Genomic DNA, 17,594 nt, shown 5'->3' on the forward strand with positions numbered 1-17,594 from the left:
TCCATATTGTTGGACTGGGTATAACCTCCCCGCCTGGTTGTCTTGAGTTTCGGCTTGTCAGCCTCCGCTTTGGCCGACATTGCAGGCTTGAGATAGACAATTCCGGAGAAAAGTCCCTCACCCAGTTAGCCGAGACAGGCCGGACCGTCACTCAACGACCAAGGCGGGCACGAGTCCTCCAGATGTCCGTGGAGCCTCCGGATGCGCTCTCAGGCCGGAGCCAGCACAAGGCTAGAAAGTGAAAGTGAAAGTGCGACGGTCACCATCCGCTCGTTCACACCCCGCTGGCCCGCTGTTGTTCAATTAGAGGCCGGGCATCTTGCCAACGCGAGCCCCTGGCATCCCTCGGATGTAGGCCTCAATCCACCATCGTCCACAACTCCGGTCCCCGACGGGCGATTTTGGCCCGGACAGCGTCAATCGTCCCCACGGTGACTCATCTGCAAGATACCGTGCATAGATGACAGGATGAAGAACAGGATAATCGACGGAGGGCGCGAGGGTCTCGGGAGCTCAAAGCTCACGCAGCCATCTTGGTCCTGCGCTAGGCTCCTCCTCCAACTTTCGGGCATTTTTAAATCTTCTAAAGACTTTTTCAGAATCTGATTAAATATCGAGGGACTCTCTGTATACCCCTGTGGGATTCAGCACCATGCCAAAATACGTTCGCCAAACCGGCACGCAAAAATCTGTTGACTGTCAGGGTGCAAAGGAATGGAAAAGAAAGCATGACACAAATCAATCACTGTATACCATTCTGCATCTTGAGGAATTTGGTATAAAATCACAGATGGATTTGGTACAATGGGACAACATGATACAACGATTTTATTTATTTTTCTCAGGTCTTGTACTACTCTAAAATTCCGTTAGGCTTTTTCAGACCCATAATTGGTGAATTACATGGGCTGCTCATTATTGCTCTCAAAATACCTTGCTTAATCATTCTATCTCTTATAGAAGTGACAATTATTTCGGGTATCAATTTGTACTGCGGAAAATTTGGGTAACTTACTCCTTCCTTTACAGTAATCTTTACGGGATCTACATTTTTCATTAATCCCACATCTTCTCCTGTGAAATCCCATACCTCCGTTTTTACTGTTTTCTTCAATTCTTGAGGCAATTCCTCAGGGTCAAATACAGCAAATGCCTCGGTAACTTCTGGTTCCATATTAGCTATAGTCACTTTGTATAGTACATCAGGAGTCTCAAAATCTATACCATCAGGAGTACAGAATATTGTGCAGTTCATCTTACACACCAATTCTCTCCCTAACAAATTTACAGGGCTTGAATCGCACACGACAAAACGGTGCATTTCAGAAAACTTCCCTATGTTAACTTTAACTGGTTCAGTGAGATACGTTTTTATCTGTCTGTTGGATACTCCAACTACTTGGATCGTTTCCTCCGAGAGAGGAAGATTTTTGACATCAGCTGACCTAACAGTTGAACGAGTAGCACCAGTATCTACTAGGAAAGTAATGTGTTCGTCATTTACCTTTCCATCCACAAAAGGGCCTGTCTGGTCTACTTCTAGAGTTGCGCAAAGTACGCACTCTTCTTCCTACCCTCGGCACCGTCAATAGCTTTCTTCTTACTCACTCTTACCGCGTTGCAGCCAATACTGCGAAATAGCACTAGCGCGCGGCAGCTAAGTTACCTGTTCTTCCTTGTAGAATCCTGTCTCATTACTGTATTTCTGAAGATTTACGCTCTGTGGAAAAGGCGGTTTTGGTGCCTGACACTGTTGGGTAACATCCTGCTGCTGTCGCTGCGGTTGACAACTCACCTCATTGTGCACCTGTGGATTCAATGATGCATTATCACCATTAGCACTTGGGGGAAATTTACACTCGGTTTTCCAATGCCCTATTCTACCGCAATTATGACATGGCCATTTCTTTTTAGCTTCTTCTAGACTAATCTGTCCTTTCCCTTTCCCAATGTTGGGTTTTTGTCTCATGCTCACATGGCTTTTTCTTTTAATTGACGCTGCTTTGCTTCAATCTCATCGCTAAAATATTTTGCATGTCTCAGTACTTCATCTATCTTTTTATTTTGCCAATCTACTGTATGCTGTTTAATCATTCCACTTATTTCAGGACGTAACCCATACACAAATCGATATACAAAATGACTCAAATCCTTTTCACTTACATTTTCATCTCCACTGATTTGCTTAAAAGCTAGTATCAACGTTTCATAATATGAGTGTACAGACTCTTTCACCTCTTGATGGGTTCTATCAATTTTTACCCAATCAGTTTCTTTAGGAGGCACTTTATTTTTCAGAAAAGTAACTACTTGCTCATATTTTCTCATTACTTCTGGATCAGGGGCACCTGTTTTTGGATCTCTAGGGTATTCTTGAGTAGGCCAACCTATTGTAATTTTACATTCTGTCCATAGGTCTGCTGGTACTATTATGTCAAATAAACTATTCAAATCAATCCATAGTACTTTTGATAATTTTACAAACCTGTCTACCTGCCTGTACCATTCAACCGGCTTCTCGAGCAAGCGAGGAAAGTCATTGGTGAATGATAAAATATCTTGTCTGGTCCAGGGGACATGCACATAGCCTCCACCCGGAATCTCCCTCATGGGACATTCAGTCACTACCTTTTCTCTTACTGGATAAGCTGCAAACGTTTTGTCCGTTGCATCGTCTCTTTTTCGAAACCATCTACTTTTCCATTTGTCTACATCGCCCCATTTTCTCAGTAAAATAATTAAATCTTTAATCTGAGTTGTTCGTCCTGCAGTATTCAAATTTTCAATATCTTTATCAGAAAAGTCTACTCTGTATGGTTTTTGTAATGACTTTACCTTTTCAAAATCGATACCCATTTCACTTGCTACTTCTTCTAGTCTTTCGTGTAAATTTCTTGCTCTCCATGTTATACTTTTGCATAGAAACATTAATTCTTCAGCCTGATAAGCTTTTAACTTTTCTGTGGGAATTGTTCCTACTATTAATTCTTCTAATACTATTTTTAATTTGGACACATCTGAAGGTCGAGGTTCAGCATCTTTTTGCTGTAAACCCCCTAACCATTCACTTAATTCATCAGAAGTAGGACCTACAGGAATCATTTAATTTCGTGTTTGTTCTAAACTTTTTGGTGACCCTGGTACTGATTCTGTCGTCATTATTGCTCTATTCGCTAGACTCTGATTTACTGTCAAATTTTTAGGAGTACTTTGTCAGAAATACCTACCGTTTGTCCACACGGATTCTCTCTTCAACCTCTTCTTTGCTTCAGAAAGGCTGCGTTCAGCCGGTTATCCATTTTAAATTGCTTTCTTTTTGATTGTCTGTCAATTGAGGGAAATTGTGGGGGGGCTGAATTTTATTGTGTGAATTTTCGAAACGAGCCTCGTATATTGGGCTGCTGGTCTGGGAGACGTTTTGTAATTCAGCGGCCATCTTGAGCGCGACGCGCGTTTTTCGCGGTCAGTGCTCTAGATGTTGCACGCTGCTCCCCGGGCCCAGGCAAATCCTTTTTAAGCTGGTCAGTCCGGCGGCGCGGTGCTTCAGAAAGGCTGCGTTCAGCCGGTTATCCATTTTAAATTGCTTTCTTTTTGATTGTCTGTCAATTGAGGGAAATTGTGGGGGGGCTGAATTTTATTGTGTGAATTTTCAAAACGAGCCTCGTATATTGGGCTGCTGGTCTCGGAGACGTTTTGTAATTCAGCGGCCATCTTGAGCGCGACGCGCGTTTTTCGCGGTCAGCGCTCTAGATGTTGCACGCTGAACCCCGGGCCCAGCCACGCCCTTTAAGTAGGATCCCTGACAGGAAGCGCAGCAGACGAGCGCAGCGGGCGCGCCACCAGCGCGCCGAAGGCGCGACTAAGGCAAGCCCGTCTGCGCCCGTCAGCGCACTGTCAGGGCACAGGGCATGTCATTCTGCTCGTCCTACCTCTGAGTCCTTCGTCCCAATCATCTTGTCGGCTGAGCGGCTCAAATCTCTGCAACCTCATCGATGTCCAAATGATAAAGCCTGCCCCAACGTCCCCCCTTTTGACTTTGCTTGTGTTGACTGTGCGTTTCGCTTTTCGCCGGCGCTTACACCAATTGGTTCAGCTGATGTCCCTTTAAGATCTGTCACCATCAGCGCCTGTCTCATCAATGCGAGATCCGTGAAAAAGCACTGTGTGGATGTGTTTGATTTGGTCACAGATAATAAACTGGACATCTTGTTTGTGACTGAAACTTGGCTAGATGTCTCTTCCAATCATTTAGTGAACATGGCCACACCCATGGGATTAAAGTTCACCGGGTTGATCGCTGCTCTGGCAAAGGTGGTGGCCTGGCCATCTGGTACAGGGACAATTGGACCTTTCGGAGTGAAATTTCTACTCTCTGGGGCGACTGTGAAGCCTTGCATTTTAGTCTCCAACTGTCGGCCCAATTCACTCTAGGCGGCTCTCTGATTTATCGCCCCCCTGGTTCAGCTGTGAACTTTTTAGCTTCCTGTGGCGAGGCTTTAGCAGAGCGGGCTTTGAGGTTTTCGAAGTTTGTTCTCCTTGGGGATGTTAAGATCCACCTGGATTGCAGTAAGGAGGCAGTTTCGGTTGCCTTTTTAGATTCCTTACATCTTGTAAATCTTTCCCAAATGGTCTTGTTTCCAACTCATAAGGGTGGTGATACTCTTGATATGATTTGTACTCATTTTCCCATCTCAGTCATGAAGCCGCGTCCAGTGGCTTGGTCGGATCATTTTCCTATCTTTTTTTCTTGGGCTTTACAAGAATCTTGGAGACCGTCCAACTGTAAATGCCCGCCCCTCTCCAGGAAGGTGGTCCCCTCTCAGCTCAGCATCGCGCTTGATGTCTCTCGGTCCACCTTTGGCATAGACCTGGAGGTTAATATCACCCAATTCGCTGAATGGATCACTGGTTCAGTGGCTGCGGTGTCTGCTTCAGGGCTGCCCAGGCTGAGAAGAGACGCCCCTTCTAAGCCATGGTTTACTCCCACGCTGCGGAGTCTTAAGCATATCTGCAAAGTTGCAGAGAGGACCTGGCGATCCGGTGGATACCAGCACCATGACAAAGTGATTCTTAGATCTAAACAAAGACTCTACTATAGAGCGATTGGGGAGGCCAAGGGTCTGTACTATGCATCCCGTATTGAACGTGCTAATAACAACGCCAAAGAGATCTTCGCCATAGTGCAGAGTTTCCTTGCACCTAGTGCTCAGGTGGCTATTGCCCCTGTCTCGGACACCTGGTGTAACACTTTGGCATCTTTCTTTAAGGATAAAATTATTAGCATCCAGGAGACATTTCGGGCTTTGACGAAGTCAGGCAGTCCTGAGCAGGTTCCCTCCCTGCCTAGGGTTCTACCCATCTCCAGCTTCCCTGAGTTTTGTCCCATCGACTTGTCTGGCTCCCTGAGAATTCTTAAAGCCCTCAAGTCTGGCTCGCCGATCGATCCGTGCGCTGCTAGATTACTTTCGGATGTGGCAGATACCATCAATGTTGAGGTTAATCACTTGGTTAATCAATCACTAAGGGAAGCGCATGTGCCCATGGCATGGAAACATGCCTTAATTTTGCCACTCCTTAAAAAACCATCCCTTGATCCTTTGCTCCCAGAAAACTATCGACCCATCTCACTTTTGCCTAGCCTGGCCAAAGTTTGCGAGAAGGCGGTCACGTTTCAACTGACTAATTTTGTCGAAGGAGCGGGCGTGCTCCATCCGGCGCAATCTGGTTTCCGTGCCTCCCACAGTACCGAATCCGCTCTGTTGGAGGTTTCGGAGTCGATTCGGGAGTGTTTGGACACTGGCGGGAGAGCGGCATTGATTATGCTTGATCTCTCGGCAGCATTCGACACGGTGCCTCACGCCATGCTCCTTGACTGCCTCTCGGATATTGGAGTATCTGGGAAAGCTCTGCTTTGGATCAGCTCCTTTCTGGAGGGAAGGATGCAGCAGGTTTGGCTCCCTCCTTGTGCCTCGGTCCCCTTGAGGGTTACTACGGGTGTCCCACAAGGGTCGTCACTTAGCCCTCTGCTTTTTAACATCTATGTGACTCCGCTGATTTTTTTGGCGGAGTCTCTGGGGGCTAAAGTGATGGCTTACGCGGATGACACCCAACTGCTGTTCACTTGGAACAAAGAAGACGACTCGGTGTTCAGACCACATCAGTGCTTGTCCTCTGTCTTTCAGTGGCTGGCCAATGCACAGCTGAAATGCAATGAGGCAAAGTCGGATGTCCTATTGTTCGGCTCTTTTTCCTCTGAGTTTAGAGCAAGACTTTGGCCCTCGGGCTTTCCATGTCCCCCAGCGATCAATGGGGCTGTTAAAAATCTCTGTGTTTGGTACGACGAAAACCTGGACTTTGCTTCGCATGTAAAAAAACTTGCCGGCACATGCTTTGGGCTACTGAGGAGTCTGAAGAAGTTTCTTCCTTTGCTGCCAGACAGGGACAGAGAGACGGTGGTGCGAGCTCTGCTTCTCTCCCGCCTAGATTACGCTAATGCCCTCCTGGTGGGATGCCCGGGGTACCTTGTAAAGAAACTGCAGGTGGTCCAAAATTCGGCAGCCAGACTTCTAGGCGGTCTGTCCCCTTGGCACAGTGCTCGGGCTCAACTTCGGTCACTTCATTGGCTTCCCGTGGAATCACGCCTTAAATTTAAAATGTTGTCTATCGTACACCAGGCCCTGTATGGTCGCGGCCCCAAGTATTTGCAGGATAGATTCTCCTTTTATATCCCTAGGAGACAGCTGAGGTCATCCTCTCTGCTGCTTATGCAGACCCCCAAATTCAACCGTCAATGGTTGGGGGGGGCAACTCGTTTGCCCGCAGAGCCTGCCTTGCCTGGAACTCTCTTCCCTTGACTCTGAGGGCTATCTGTGATCCGCGCCTGTTTAGAAAGTCCTTGAAGACATTGCTGTTTTGATGGACCTCTGAGGTTCGGCCGCCTTTCTGATGCTAGCGCCGGGACACTTCCGAGTAACTGCGCGCTGAATAAATTAAAATAACATAACAGATAACATAACATAACTTTGCATTTCATTTTCTTTATTACTGTTGTAAGGAATCGTCAGACAATGCTCACTATCCTTTTGTTTATCAAAAATAGGCATTACAGGTCCTATTGTTACAGGAACAGTTACAGCTTCCATGTTTTTAGTCAATTCCCTAATCTTTTCAGTTAATTCTAAAGTAGTCCTTGCTTATTCAGCTGAATTCTCATTAGCCATTTCACCAGGTTGTATATTTTCTGTCTCTCTAAAAGGATTATTTCTTCCTACCTCATGTGGTATTGACTCAAATTTTATATTCTGTGGTGATTCTTTTACTGAGGCACTTGGTGTCAAATTGCGGAATTTTGTCTGTATGGGGGTGGATTTTTATAAAGCATGTCCTCAAGAACATCATCCTCCGACTCATGCACACCATACTTATAACCTGCTGGGCCTGTATTATTTCTCTTCTCTGTACATTTTCTACCACTAGTCTCTTCAGCACTTTTCATAGGGAACATACCATTGGTCAGATTCTCTTGTCCATACGATCTACCAAACATATATTTGTACCTTCCACCACTCTGCTGTCGTTCTCTGTCATACATCTCATCTTCCCATTCTGTCAATGCTTCAAACTGAGTAGGTCTAGGTCTCGGTTCTAGTTTCATCATTCTTTCTCTTAAATTCCTCAATACTGCTAAATTGAATGAACCATGTTCTGGAAATGCTAGAACTCCATCATCGTTTGTATACTTTGCCCAATTATCTAGCCAAATACATGTATGATACCCATTTTTCGCAACCATAAAGGATGCGGGTGATTTCGGTGGAGGAAGCAACTGTCCCTCTCTAGTCACAATCGGTTTATCCTTTTTGAATAAGCTCTTAATTTTTCCAAACCAGGACTTTTTCTCTTTTGCTGGTGGATCGTAATACATCATTTTCTCTATTCTGTGTATCGATAGATTTCTCCTACGACTATCCTGTTGTTTTATCCTATCATAGCGCGACTTACACTAACGCACCAATCCGGAGCGTCTATGTCACCTTTGCAATTCTCCAATCCCAGCGCGACTCACACTAACGCACCAATCCGGAGCGTCTACGTCACCCTGCAATTCTCCACTCCTAGCGTGGCGTACACTGACGCACCAATCCTGTGCGTCTACATCACTCTACAGCTGGCCAATCCCAGCGCGGTCTTTCTGACGTCAGCTTTTCTCGCTACTCCTGCTTCTGCTGTCCCCTCCTTTACAAAATTTATCGGCAAACTTCTCTTACACTTCTTTACTCAAAATTCTGTTAGTAACGACATAAAAACGCCACCATTATGTGTTTCGCGAACAAAAGGGATAGTCTTGACCTTTTTCACAAGAATTCCGTCTTTCCTGAGAGCAGCGCTTACCTCTGCCCTACTACGGAATCGTTACTTCTGTTGATAAAGTAGCACTTCCCTCTAGCTTACCCTTCTAGCAAGCATTAACTAACTGTTTCTCTGGAAATTAAGACACCTAGTTGGAGACGCTCTGCTCCTGAGAAATAAAACCAGAGTTTCAAAATTGAGTCGAATGCTATTTTCATTTACGCACATGCATACGGAAAATGTAGTTCATTCACACAGAATTCTGTCTTTCCGGAGAGTAGCGCTTACCTCTGCCCTACTACAGAATTATTAAATTTTTTAATAAAGTAGCATCTACTTTATCCTTCTATCAAGCTTAGGTAACACCTATTACCTTTCCAGTGATAAGTGTAATCAGAGTTCTCGTGGACTCCTGGTACTTAAGACCAAAATTTCACAGGTGGCCTTCGGTACCCATACACCTCTTTCACACAGAAATGTCCTTAACAGTAACACGCGACGATGTTACCAAATTGAACCCAGACAATGCATCGTGCAACTTCAATTGTCACACGTTTTCCCCGTGTACCTACAGGGCAACAAAAAATTCACCATGTGACTTCTCTTGCCACAGGCATCCGACTTCCTACATCCCAGAAGTCTTCAAAAACAACATAAAACGCAACGCGACTCAATGTAGAGTGTTAGTACATAAACCAATACTCATCCAAACATCCGTAATCAATATTCAAAAATAGGAAATCAATAAACAATAATAAATCTATAAGCAATAATCACCAAACCAATACAATAAAACCATCATTCTGCGACCAGAAAAAACTGATCCAGCGCGAGACCGGGGAGAAAAAGAAAGGGTACAAATATACAATCATTCCTCCCTGCGTCGCAGACCTGACATCACACTAGGTCATTCATACACGCATTCATTGGTGGGGTCCATAACACCTACATTCACACTTCTCCAAACTCACAAGTCGGCACACAGGAGGGATGATGATTTTGCGCTGGACATGTGGGGGGTACCTTATTCCCTATAGGGAAGAAAAAGTTATTTACAGAATATACATTAGCATTCGCCACCTATAGATTCCTAATCCTAAACATCAAGGCACTCCACCACTTGGTCGACGGACCAAGTAGTTGGATTGGTTGATGGTGATTTAGAACCAGCTAAAACACATTTAAGACTCAGAATCCTTTACTCTTTTCATTGAATAACCACAAACTCGTCATTTCTGTTAATTATATTTGTTTATCTAAATATTATTTGCAATTAAAATTAGCATTTTTCATTTAATCAAAGTCTAGAGTTTTGTTCATTTCGCATGACATTATATTTACCTATTCTTGCTATCTGGATTTTCTCTAATTCATTTGGCTCTGCATAACCGAATTTAGCCGTTAATTGTCCAAATAAAGCAGGCCAAAGCTCAAAGTCCGAAAGTTCTTTGCTCAGCACATTACAGTCCCAAAGATCTCCAAAGGACCAGAAATCGTGCAAGCATCTGTCATCGCCTGTGGGGTCGATAGGGGTGTGCAGTCATCCAAACCGCCGGATGCCAGATCCCCTCCCTATTCTACTACTCTTTTATAATAAATTTCGGGATAACATGAAACATTTTTAGGCTAAGAAAGACGGTGATTGGTTCATTGGGGAACGTCTGATTTTTATTCTAAGAGGTTCTCATGGATTTTGCCGGTTCATTACCTCTGTTAGTGTTGCCCTTATGCAACAATGTTGAAGGTTTGCTTGTATGTCCCAATTGTTCATTAAAATCAGTTTTTACTGACTGAAGTTTGGCAGTCCACCAAGTTCCTATCCTTGACCAGGAACATTGCAAACTGAGGTCATCGGGAAGTTCACGGAGCCATCCGAGTCTGCGCAGTAGGCATCGCGCTCACGAGACGGTGGCCACTTCTGAACTCTATTTTGGACGCCATTTATAGGTAGGCCCGAATGTCAACTTAAGCGAAACAAACACAAAAGAATAATTAATACGTGGAAATGAAAATTCTAATGTTAAACCCTCACTAATCCCTTTTTGTATTAGTATTTTCCTTGCATATAGCGACATTTAAAGCAATAATATTCACCTATAGGATCCAAACAGGAACGCAAACGTCACTTAAGCAACATAAATCATGCGATATCTAATTACCACACGTACTACTATTAATATGCGTACATATTTTAGTTATTAGAATTATTTTGCCATGGAAATAGCAATATCCCACGTATAATTGGTGTATGCAAATGGTTGGTTTAGTTCAACACAGCAAACCGTTAGTAAATTTTAATAAGTAGGTTATATAATTAGTATTTTCATGCAAAATAGAGGAGGTATACAAAATTTTGCTTTACCTGCTCCATCACCAGCACTGCTAAGCAGGAGCTAAGCTGTGATGAGTGGAACAGCTACTGCAATGATCATGGAAACCCGGGGTGTGGGCCCGGGTGAAGCCACTGCAGTTGCAGACCTTGGTGGTAATGCCAATTATTCAAGCAAGAACTTTTGAGGCTGAAGTGGAGAAGGATTCAATGTGAACAGCAGTAGTACATGGGTGAGTCGGTCCTAAGAGGTGGGCAAGTGAAGTTCAGAAGGGGCGGGTGATGGCTTCCGTTGCCCTCGGCTGATTGAAAGGGAGCCGGGTGAAGATCTCTAAACCCTGAGTGGTGGAGACAGGTATCTTCGTGATGCCCAGTGGGGTAACACAAACAATCTTGGAGGAGACAACTGGAGCCCCGGGGAAGAGTTATTTTTTATTTATGAAGGGCAGAGCACCCTGGAATGGGTTCACTCCTAGAGAGGAGCCTGAGCCTAGGAAAACATTGCAGTTCCAGGGGCATCTGGTGACCTCTCGCTGGTCCTTGAAAATCTGAGGGAGATGGTGTCATACTCACACTGGGCCATACCCATATCCACAGCAGGTCCCCAAGGTTAACAGGATCTGGCATGTTGGAACGATATAGGTAAGGGAAGTTGTCAAGTAAGTTCAGTAACTTCAGGATAAGGATTGGCTCTAAGGGCTGGGTAAGTCAGGCTGGAGTGTGAATCGGGACTGGATGCGCACCGTGGATGACTGAGGTGATGCCGTCTGAGGCTGGGGTGAGCCTGGATCAGAGGTGGGCCATTCCTGTGGATTGCCCCAGCTGTGGTGGTTGACTCTCCGCGTGCCCGTTCTTGAGGAGCAGGGACAGCGTTCCGCTTCGGCCTGCACATAGGAGCGGACTTAGAACTAGTGCGGACCAGGGAAATCCGAATCTTCAACCAAAACAAAGCAATGTGAAGGCCCAAGGTGGGTGTTGAAAAAATGTGATTTGTGCCCAGTGCTCTGAATGCCAAAGTGAAGAAATTCAATGAAGCGCGGGTAAGCGACGTGTGTAACTATGACTCTCTTAACTTCTTCTCAGTCGTAGTGGCCTTTACCTCCAAGTGGTCCTGCTGGTAATTATCTCTATACCACTAGACTAAAAGAATTTAGAAAATGTATCCAATAAACATAAATGATTCTACCAAAAAACATATTGCTCTAAATGCAACAAGGAAGCTGAATTCCACAACATTGCATCCACTATGCGAAATGCAGAGGTAGAATAAAGAAAGGAGAGCTACAATTCCTCTGTTGCTTCTGTGACCAGGGATTTTGCTAAAAAATTGGAATATCAGGTGTATATCGTGCCAGGTCACATGCAGCCTCTGACAGCCAATCCAAACCTGTCAATCATTCAACCAGCCAACCACGGTTCTTCTCTTTTCAGTTTCATACAGGACAGCTGGTATAAATTACAACATGCACATCCAAAAGCTCAAAATGATGCTAGATTTGCAGCTCTAGCAAGCAGCAAACCATCCAAACTATGGCCAAAAGACAAAATACTGCTGCTAGTTGATCTGTAAAAGGTATATGAAAATAAAAGGAATATAAATTCGCTCATGGTTGCGCATTTTGACAATAAAAACAGAAAACAAATTGCAGAGAAAAGAAGGGAGAGAAGAGAAAAAAGCAATGATGAACCTGAATATCAGTGGAAATAACAAAAGAAAGGTTTTCAAGAATATTCAAAAAATCCACAACAGATTGAAGCTGCTATGGACCTGTTGGAAAAATTATGATTTATATCTCGGAAAATACCAGTGATATAGGTCCAAACCCAGTCAATCGCAATGAACATCAAAATGAAACTGGTATGAGCCTATGAGTACTGCTCAAGAGGAGCATCAGAGTGCCCCAGTCCAAAATAACATACCAAAAAAAAGATAAGATCAATAAAACGCATAACAAAAGATATGCAAAAGCAAAGGGCAGCTATAAGGAATATCATGCAGTGTTCAAGAAAAACAAAAAGAAAATTGGCAGAATAATCATGGACGGTGCAGAAGATGCTAGTTGCCAAATCGATATTGATGATATATTTCAATACTACAAACATATTATTGAAAAGGATACTAAGAAAAACCCTATTGACTGAATACCAGAAGAATGGGATGAGCATGTAAAGAAATTGCACTTCTTGAAATAACTGAAACATCAGAAGACTCTAACTTAAATAAAACAATGGGGGCCTGACAATACTGGCATAAATGATCTCTATAATGTCCACAAAAACCAACCAAGACTGCTCCCGAAAATATTATCAACATGGTTAATTGTGAGAAGAGTTCTGGTATGTAATTTACTCACCAGCACGGATATCATTTGTACGTGTTGCTACTCACCAGTGTCTCCAGCTTGCTTCGTGTCTGGGTGATGGTTGATTTAGACCATCAGATGTCCGAGTTTCCTTACGGCCCTCAGTGAAGAGACATCATCTCCCCAAACACGTCACTAGAGCGCATCTTCTGGTGAAAGGCAGGCATAGACAGGCACACACAGCAGGTGTATATCGTGCCAGGTCACATGCAGCCTCTGACAGCCAATCCAAACCTGTCAATCATTCAACCAGCCAACCACGGTTCTTCTCTTTTCAGTTTCATACAGGACAGCTGGTATAAATGATAAATTACAAGCCAATCCTAGAGAACAATGCAGCAACTTGAGCCTCACAACCAGTCCAAATGAGGTCTCCTCTGCAACCAAATGACAAGTATTCCATTGATCACTAGCAATTCACGAACCTTTATCTCTCACAACATAGAATATACTTTCAACTGTGATTGGCTGGCACTGAACACAGTGCCATTTATTATTCAACTTGGCGTTGTCAGTGGACCTAAAATGGGGTGAGTGCCAGTAAACTCCACCACGCGACGGTGGGCTTAGTTTTCGCTGAACTCTATGACCGAAGCAGGATACGGAGTGGCAAAACTCTGCGAACCCTGCAGGCGGAGGGGACTTTGCCACCCACCCCTACTCTAGAGGAAGAGATCGAACATTTGCTAATTGCAGATTTTGCAAAGATGTACCTGAAACAATTGCTCATGTATCAGGTACATGTCCTAAAGCAAAGGACACAAGGATCAAAAGGCATAACAAACTTCTAGAACTTCTCATTGATACAGCAAAAAGGTGTGGTTGGATGACATTCAGGTAACCTCATATCAAAAACAATCAAGGTGAATTACGAAAAACCTGATGTGGTTTTCACCAAAGATGGTACTGCTGTAGTGACTGATGTCTCAATTCGATATGAGAACTTACAAGATTCCCTTGAATAAGCATTTGAAAGTAAAGTAAACTACTATGAGGACTTAAATGAAAAACCTCACAAACTGTTCGTCTGTGAAATTTCATGGTTTTATTGTAGGATGTTGGGGTATTTGGCCTCAGTGTCATTACACTGCTCTAGCTGATCTTTGCCTGACTACTTTAATGGGCACTTTAAAAATGTGCTAAGTATTCATGAGCAACTAACTGTTTAACCTTTTTTTAATATTTCTTTAATAACATTTTAATCATAGAACATTGCCATATTGTTACAGCTTTTCCACCTCTCCAACAACTGCGATAATTAATAACTAACACGCAGTGATAGGCATCCAGAAAATAGGAGAGGTAGGTGGAAGAGCCTAGGGGAAGGACCCCGGTGTCACTAAAAGAGGAAAACTATGTCCATCCTCCTGGGGTCATGTTTTAAAGGATCCTGCAAGCCATGTTGGGGTGGGTAGGAGCCGGGGGCCAGAGAGCAGAGGAAAGCTACAGGAACCCAGCAGCCCAATCCTAACACACTCATTCAGACATACCTACATCCTACAAGCCCCACAGCCTGTCCCCCATTCACCACTAGAGCCACACTCCATCAATTGATACAGGTTAACTGGATGACACCTGCGAGAGGGGGAAATTAAGCATGATCAGGTGGTCTCTCATGGAGAGACGGGGGAGTTTCTCCTCTTCTTCCGCCTCACGATAATCTCCCACACGATCCACCATCTCACTCCACCTCTCAAGATCTCTCTCCGCATGTTCGACACTCCGGTGGTGCACTTACTAATTGTTTAACTTAACACTCAAAATGCATTGCATTGCATAACCCATATTTCATTTCTATTAGAACAATGTTTTAAGAATATTTATTTGTTTGACACTCAAAGTTTATAATAGTTAACAATGTTTAGAGTTGAATCATAGAATTAGAAATAGTTAAATGTTTATGACTTAGATTTATTACCACAATAGTTGTGTGTGTGTGAAGTTTTATATATATATATATATATCACAAAAACTCCCAGAATGGAAGGAAGGTCGCACTTCAATAGCTTATTTGCCAATCTTTTATTCATCCAATGAATAGCAAAGCCAAAAATCCACCAACGCGTTTCGGTATTCACGTATACCTTGTTCACGGTGAACAAGGTATACGTGAATACCGAAACGCGTTGGTGGATTTTTGGCTTTGCTATTCATTGGATGAATAAAAGATTGGCAAATAAGCTGTTGGAGTGCGACCTTCCTTCCATTCTGGGAGTTTTTGTGGTGAATATTGGCGGTTTGGTTCAACCGCGAGGTAACGCACCCGTCAAGCAGCGCCTGCAGCTTGGTACAAACAAACCAATTTGGACTCATATATATATATATATATATATTTATATATATATATGAGTGCGGCTCAATTCCTTTCCGCAAGGAGAGGGTGTTGTTAGTATATATATATATCTGTACGCTACGAAGGTCTCCAACCTGTAAGGAGCACTCTTGACCCAGCACAAGGTTAAATCCTTTAATGTATGGAAGGCAGTCCCCGTCCTGATATCTTTCACAGTTCACATCATCACTTGCCTGACGCGTTTCGAAACCGATAGCTTCTTCCTCAGAGGCTGATTAGAGAAATGTGCATTGCACGGAACTGCCAACTGTTCACTCCTCACAGATCACATGTCCCTTGATGGGCTGTCCTTATGGAACTGTGCAAGGAATTGTGGGACAGGTAGTTCCGAAAAATTAAAACCTTGTATAGATGCGCCAATGTGCTGCTGAATTCATTCCAATCCCTCAGATGGGTCTCAGGAAGCGGTCCCCTTCATTCTCTCCGTGCTGTAGTCCCACATAAGTGGCTTAGTAAATACATGCCACGTGGTCCCCTATATTAGCGTGGTGGTATGAGAATAACCAAATGCCGCGTCATCTAATTAGAATCCCACTCTCCCTCCCTACTACGCAGCGAAATCACAGCCAAGGGAACCGGCTTGACAGAATCAGGGGAAAGAAGTCCGTGATAAGTTTGACTCTAGCCTGGCACTGTGAAGAGATCTGAGAGGGGTAGGATAAGTGGGAGACCCTCTGGCTGCCGGTGAAATACCACAACCTTTATAGTTTTTTTCACTTACCCAGTGAGGCGGGGTGAGCCCCATGGGGCTCTCGCTTCTGGCCGCAAGCGTCCAGCACCTGCTGGTCATGACCCACTCTGGGGACTGTTGCAGGTGAGGAGTTTGACTGGGGCAGTATATCTGTCAAACAATAACACAGGTGTCATAAAGTGAGCTCAGGGTAGACAGAAACCTCCTGAGGAACAGAAGGGCAAAAGCTTGCTTAATCTCGATTTTCAGTATGAATACAGACCGTGAAAGAGGGCCTTACAATCCTTTTGACTTTGGGTTTCAAGCAGGTGGTGTCAGAAAAGTTACAACAATGATAACTGGCTTGTGGCAGCCACATGTTCATAGCGTTGTTGCTTTTTGATCCTTTGATGTCCGGTCTTCCTATCACTGTGAAGCAGAATTAACTAAGCGTTGGATTGTTCACCCACTGATAGGGAATGTGAGCTGGGTTTAGACTGTCGTGAGACCGGTTAGTTTTACCCTATGGATTATGTGTTGTTGCAATAGTAATCCTGCACAGTACGAGAGGAACCACGGGTTAAGACATTTTCTGTATGTACTTGGCTGAGGAGCCACTAGGGCGAAGCTACTGTTTGTGGGATTGTGACTATTCACCTATAGGTCAGAACCCCCCTAAACCATAACCATAAGCCTTATTGGCATAGGTTAGCCAGCCTCTGAACCGACGAGTAAGGCCCCTTGCTTGTGGATTGGAGTGCGGATGGAAAGGGATCTCCTCCATCACCCTTAGTGCACCACATGTTCATAGGGCACCTGGTGTTAAATCATTTGTAGACTAGATTTCTGTTTCCTGACGGGTTCTGAAAGCCCCCACTTTATTGGGGCTTAATAGTCGGGGAAAATGGCTTTCCTGGTGGGCCCAAGGGTAGATGGGACTGGCTGGGGCTTTCCCTCCTCATCTAACAGGCTCAAGCACCAGGAAGGTGGAAGGCACCAACCTGGGGCATCTTACCTAATGGACTGCGTGTGACAGTCCCTACCAAGAGCATGGTGGCTGCAGACTGGGGATGAGCCTTGTGCTCTTCCGGGGTGTGGAGCAGAGACGGGACTCAACGTGAAGGCCCAGGCCGATAATAGAGCAGGGTGGCATTGGACCAGGGAGGAGTCTAGAGCTTCAACGGGTTGAACAGCTCCTGTAATCCCCTATGAAAGGCAGGCAAAGTCATGGCTTATACCTGGGAAGCCAGGGCTCCAGGTACCAGGCAGGGCCACCTTCCTTAAACAGCGCAGAGTGGTGTCAGACTGGGGAGGAATCTGGGGTTGTTGTTGGCTGAACAGCTCCCGTAATATCCCATGAGAGGAGGGCAAAGCCATGGCTTTCACCTGGGAAGCCAGGTTTCGAGACACCGGGCATGGCCACCTTCCCTACCCGAAGCAGGGCGGCGGCGGACCAGGGAGGAGTCTGGGGCTCCTGCAGTCTGAACAGTTCCTCTAATCCTCAGTGAGATGTGGGCAAAGGCACAGCTT

General features: G+C 44.7%; 1 pseudogene; it reads left to right on the forward strand.

Annotated features, from left to right (window-relative positions):
* Window positions 1-15,978: 15,978 nt before the first annotated feature.
* LOC146811363 (28S ribosomal RNA) lies at window positions 15,979-16,976 on the forward strand (annotated as a pseudogene; the record flags this gene model as incomplete).
* Between the last annotated feature and the right edge of the window lie 618 nt (window positions 16,977-17,594).

This window comes from Triturus cristatus, chromosome 7 (genome assembly GCF_964204655.1).
Source record: "Triturus cristatus chromosome 7, aTriCri1.1, whole genome shotgun sequence".
NCBI lineage: Eukaryota > Metazoa > Chordata > Amphibia > Caudata > Salamandridae > Triturus > Triturus cristatus.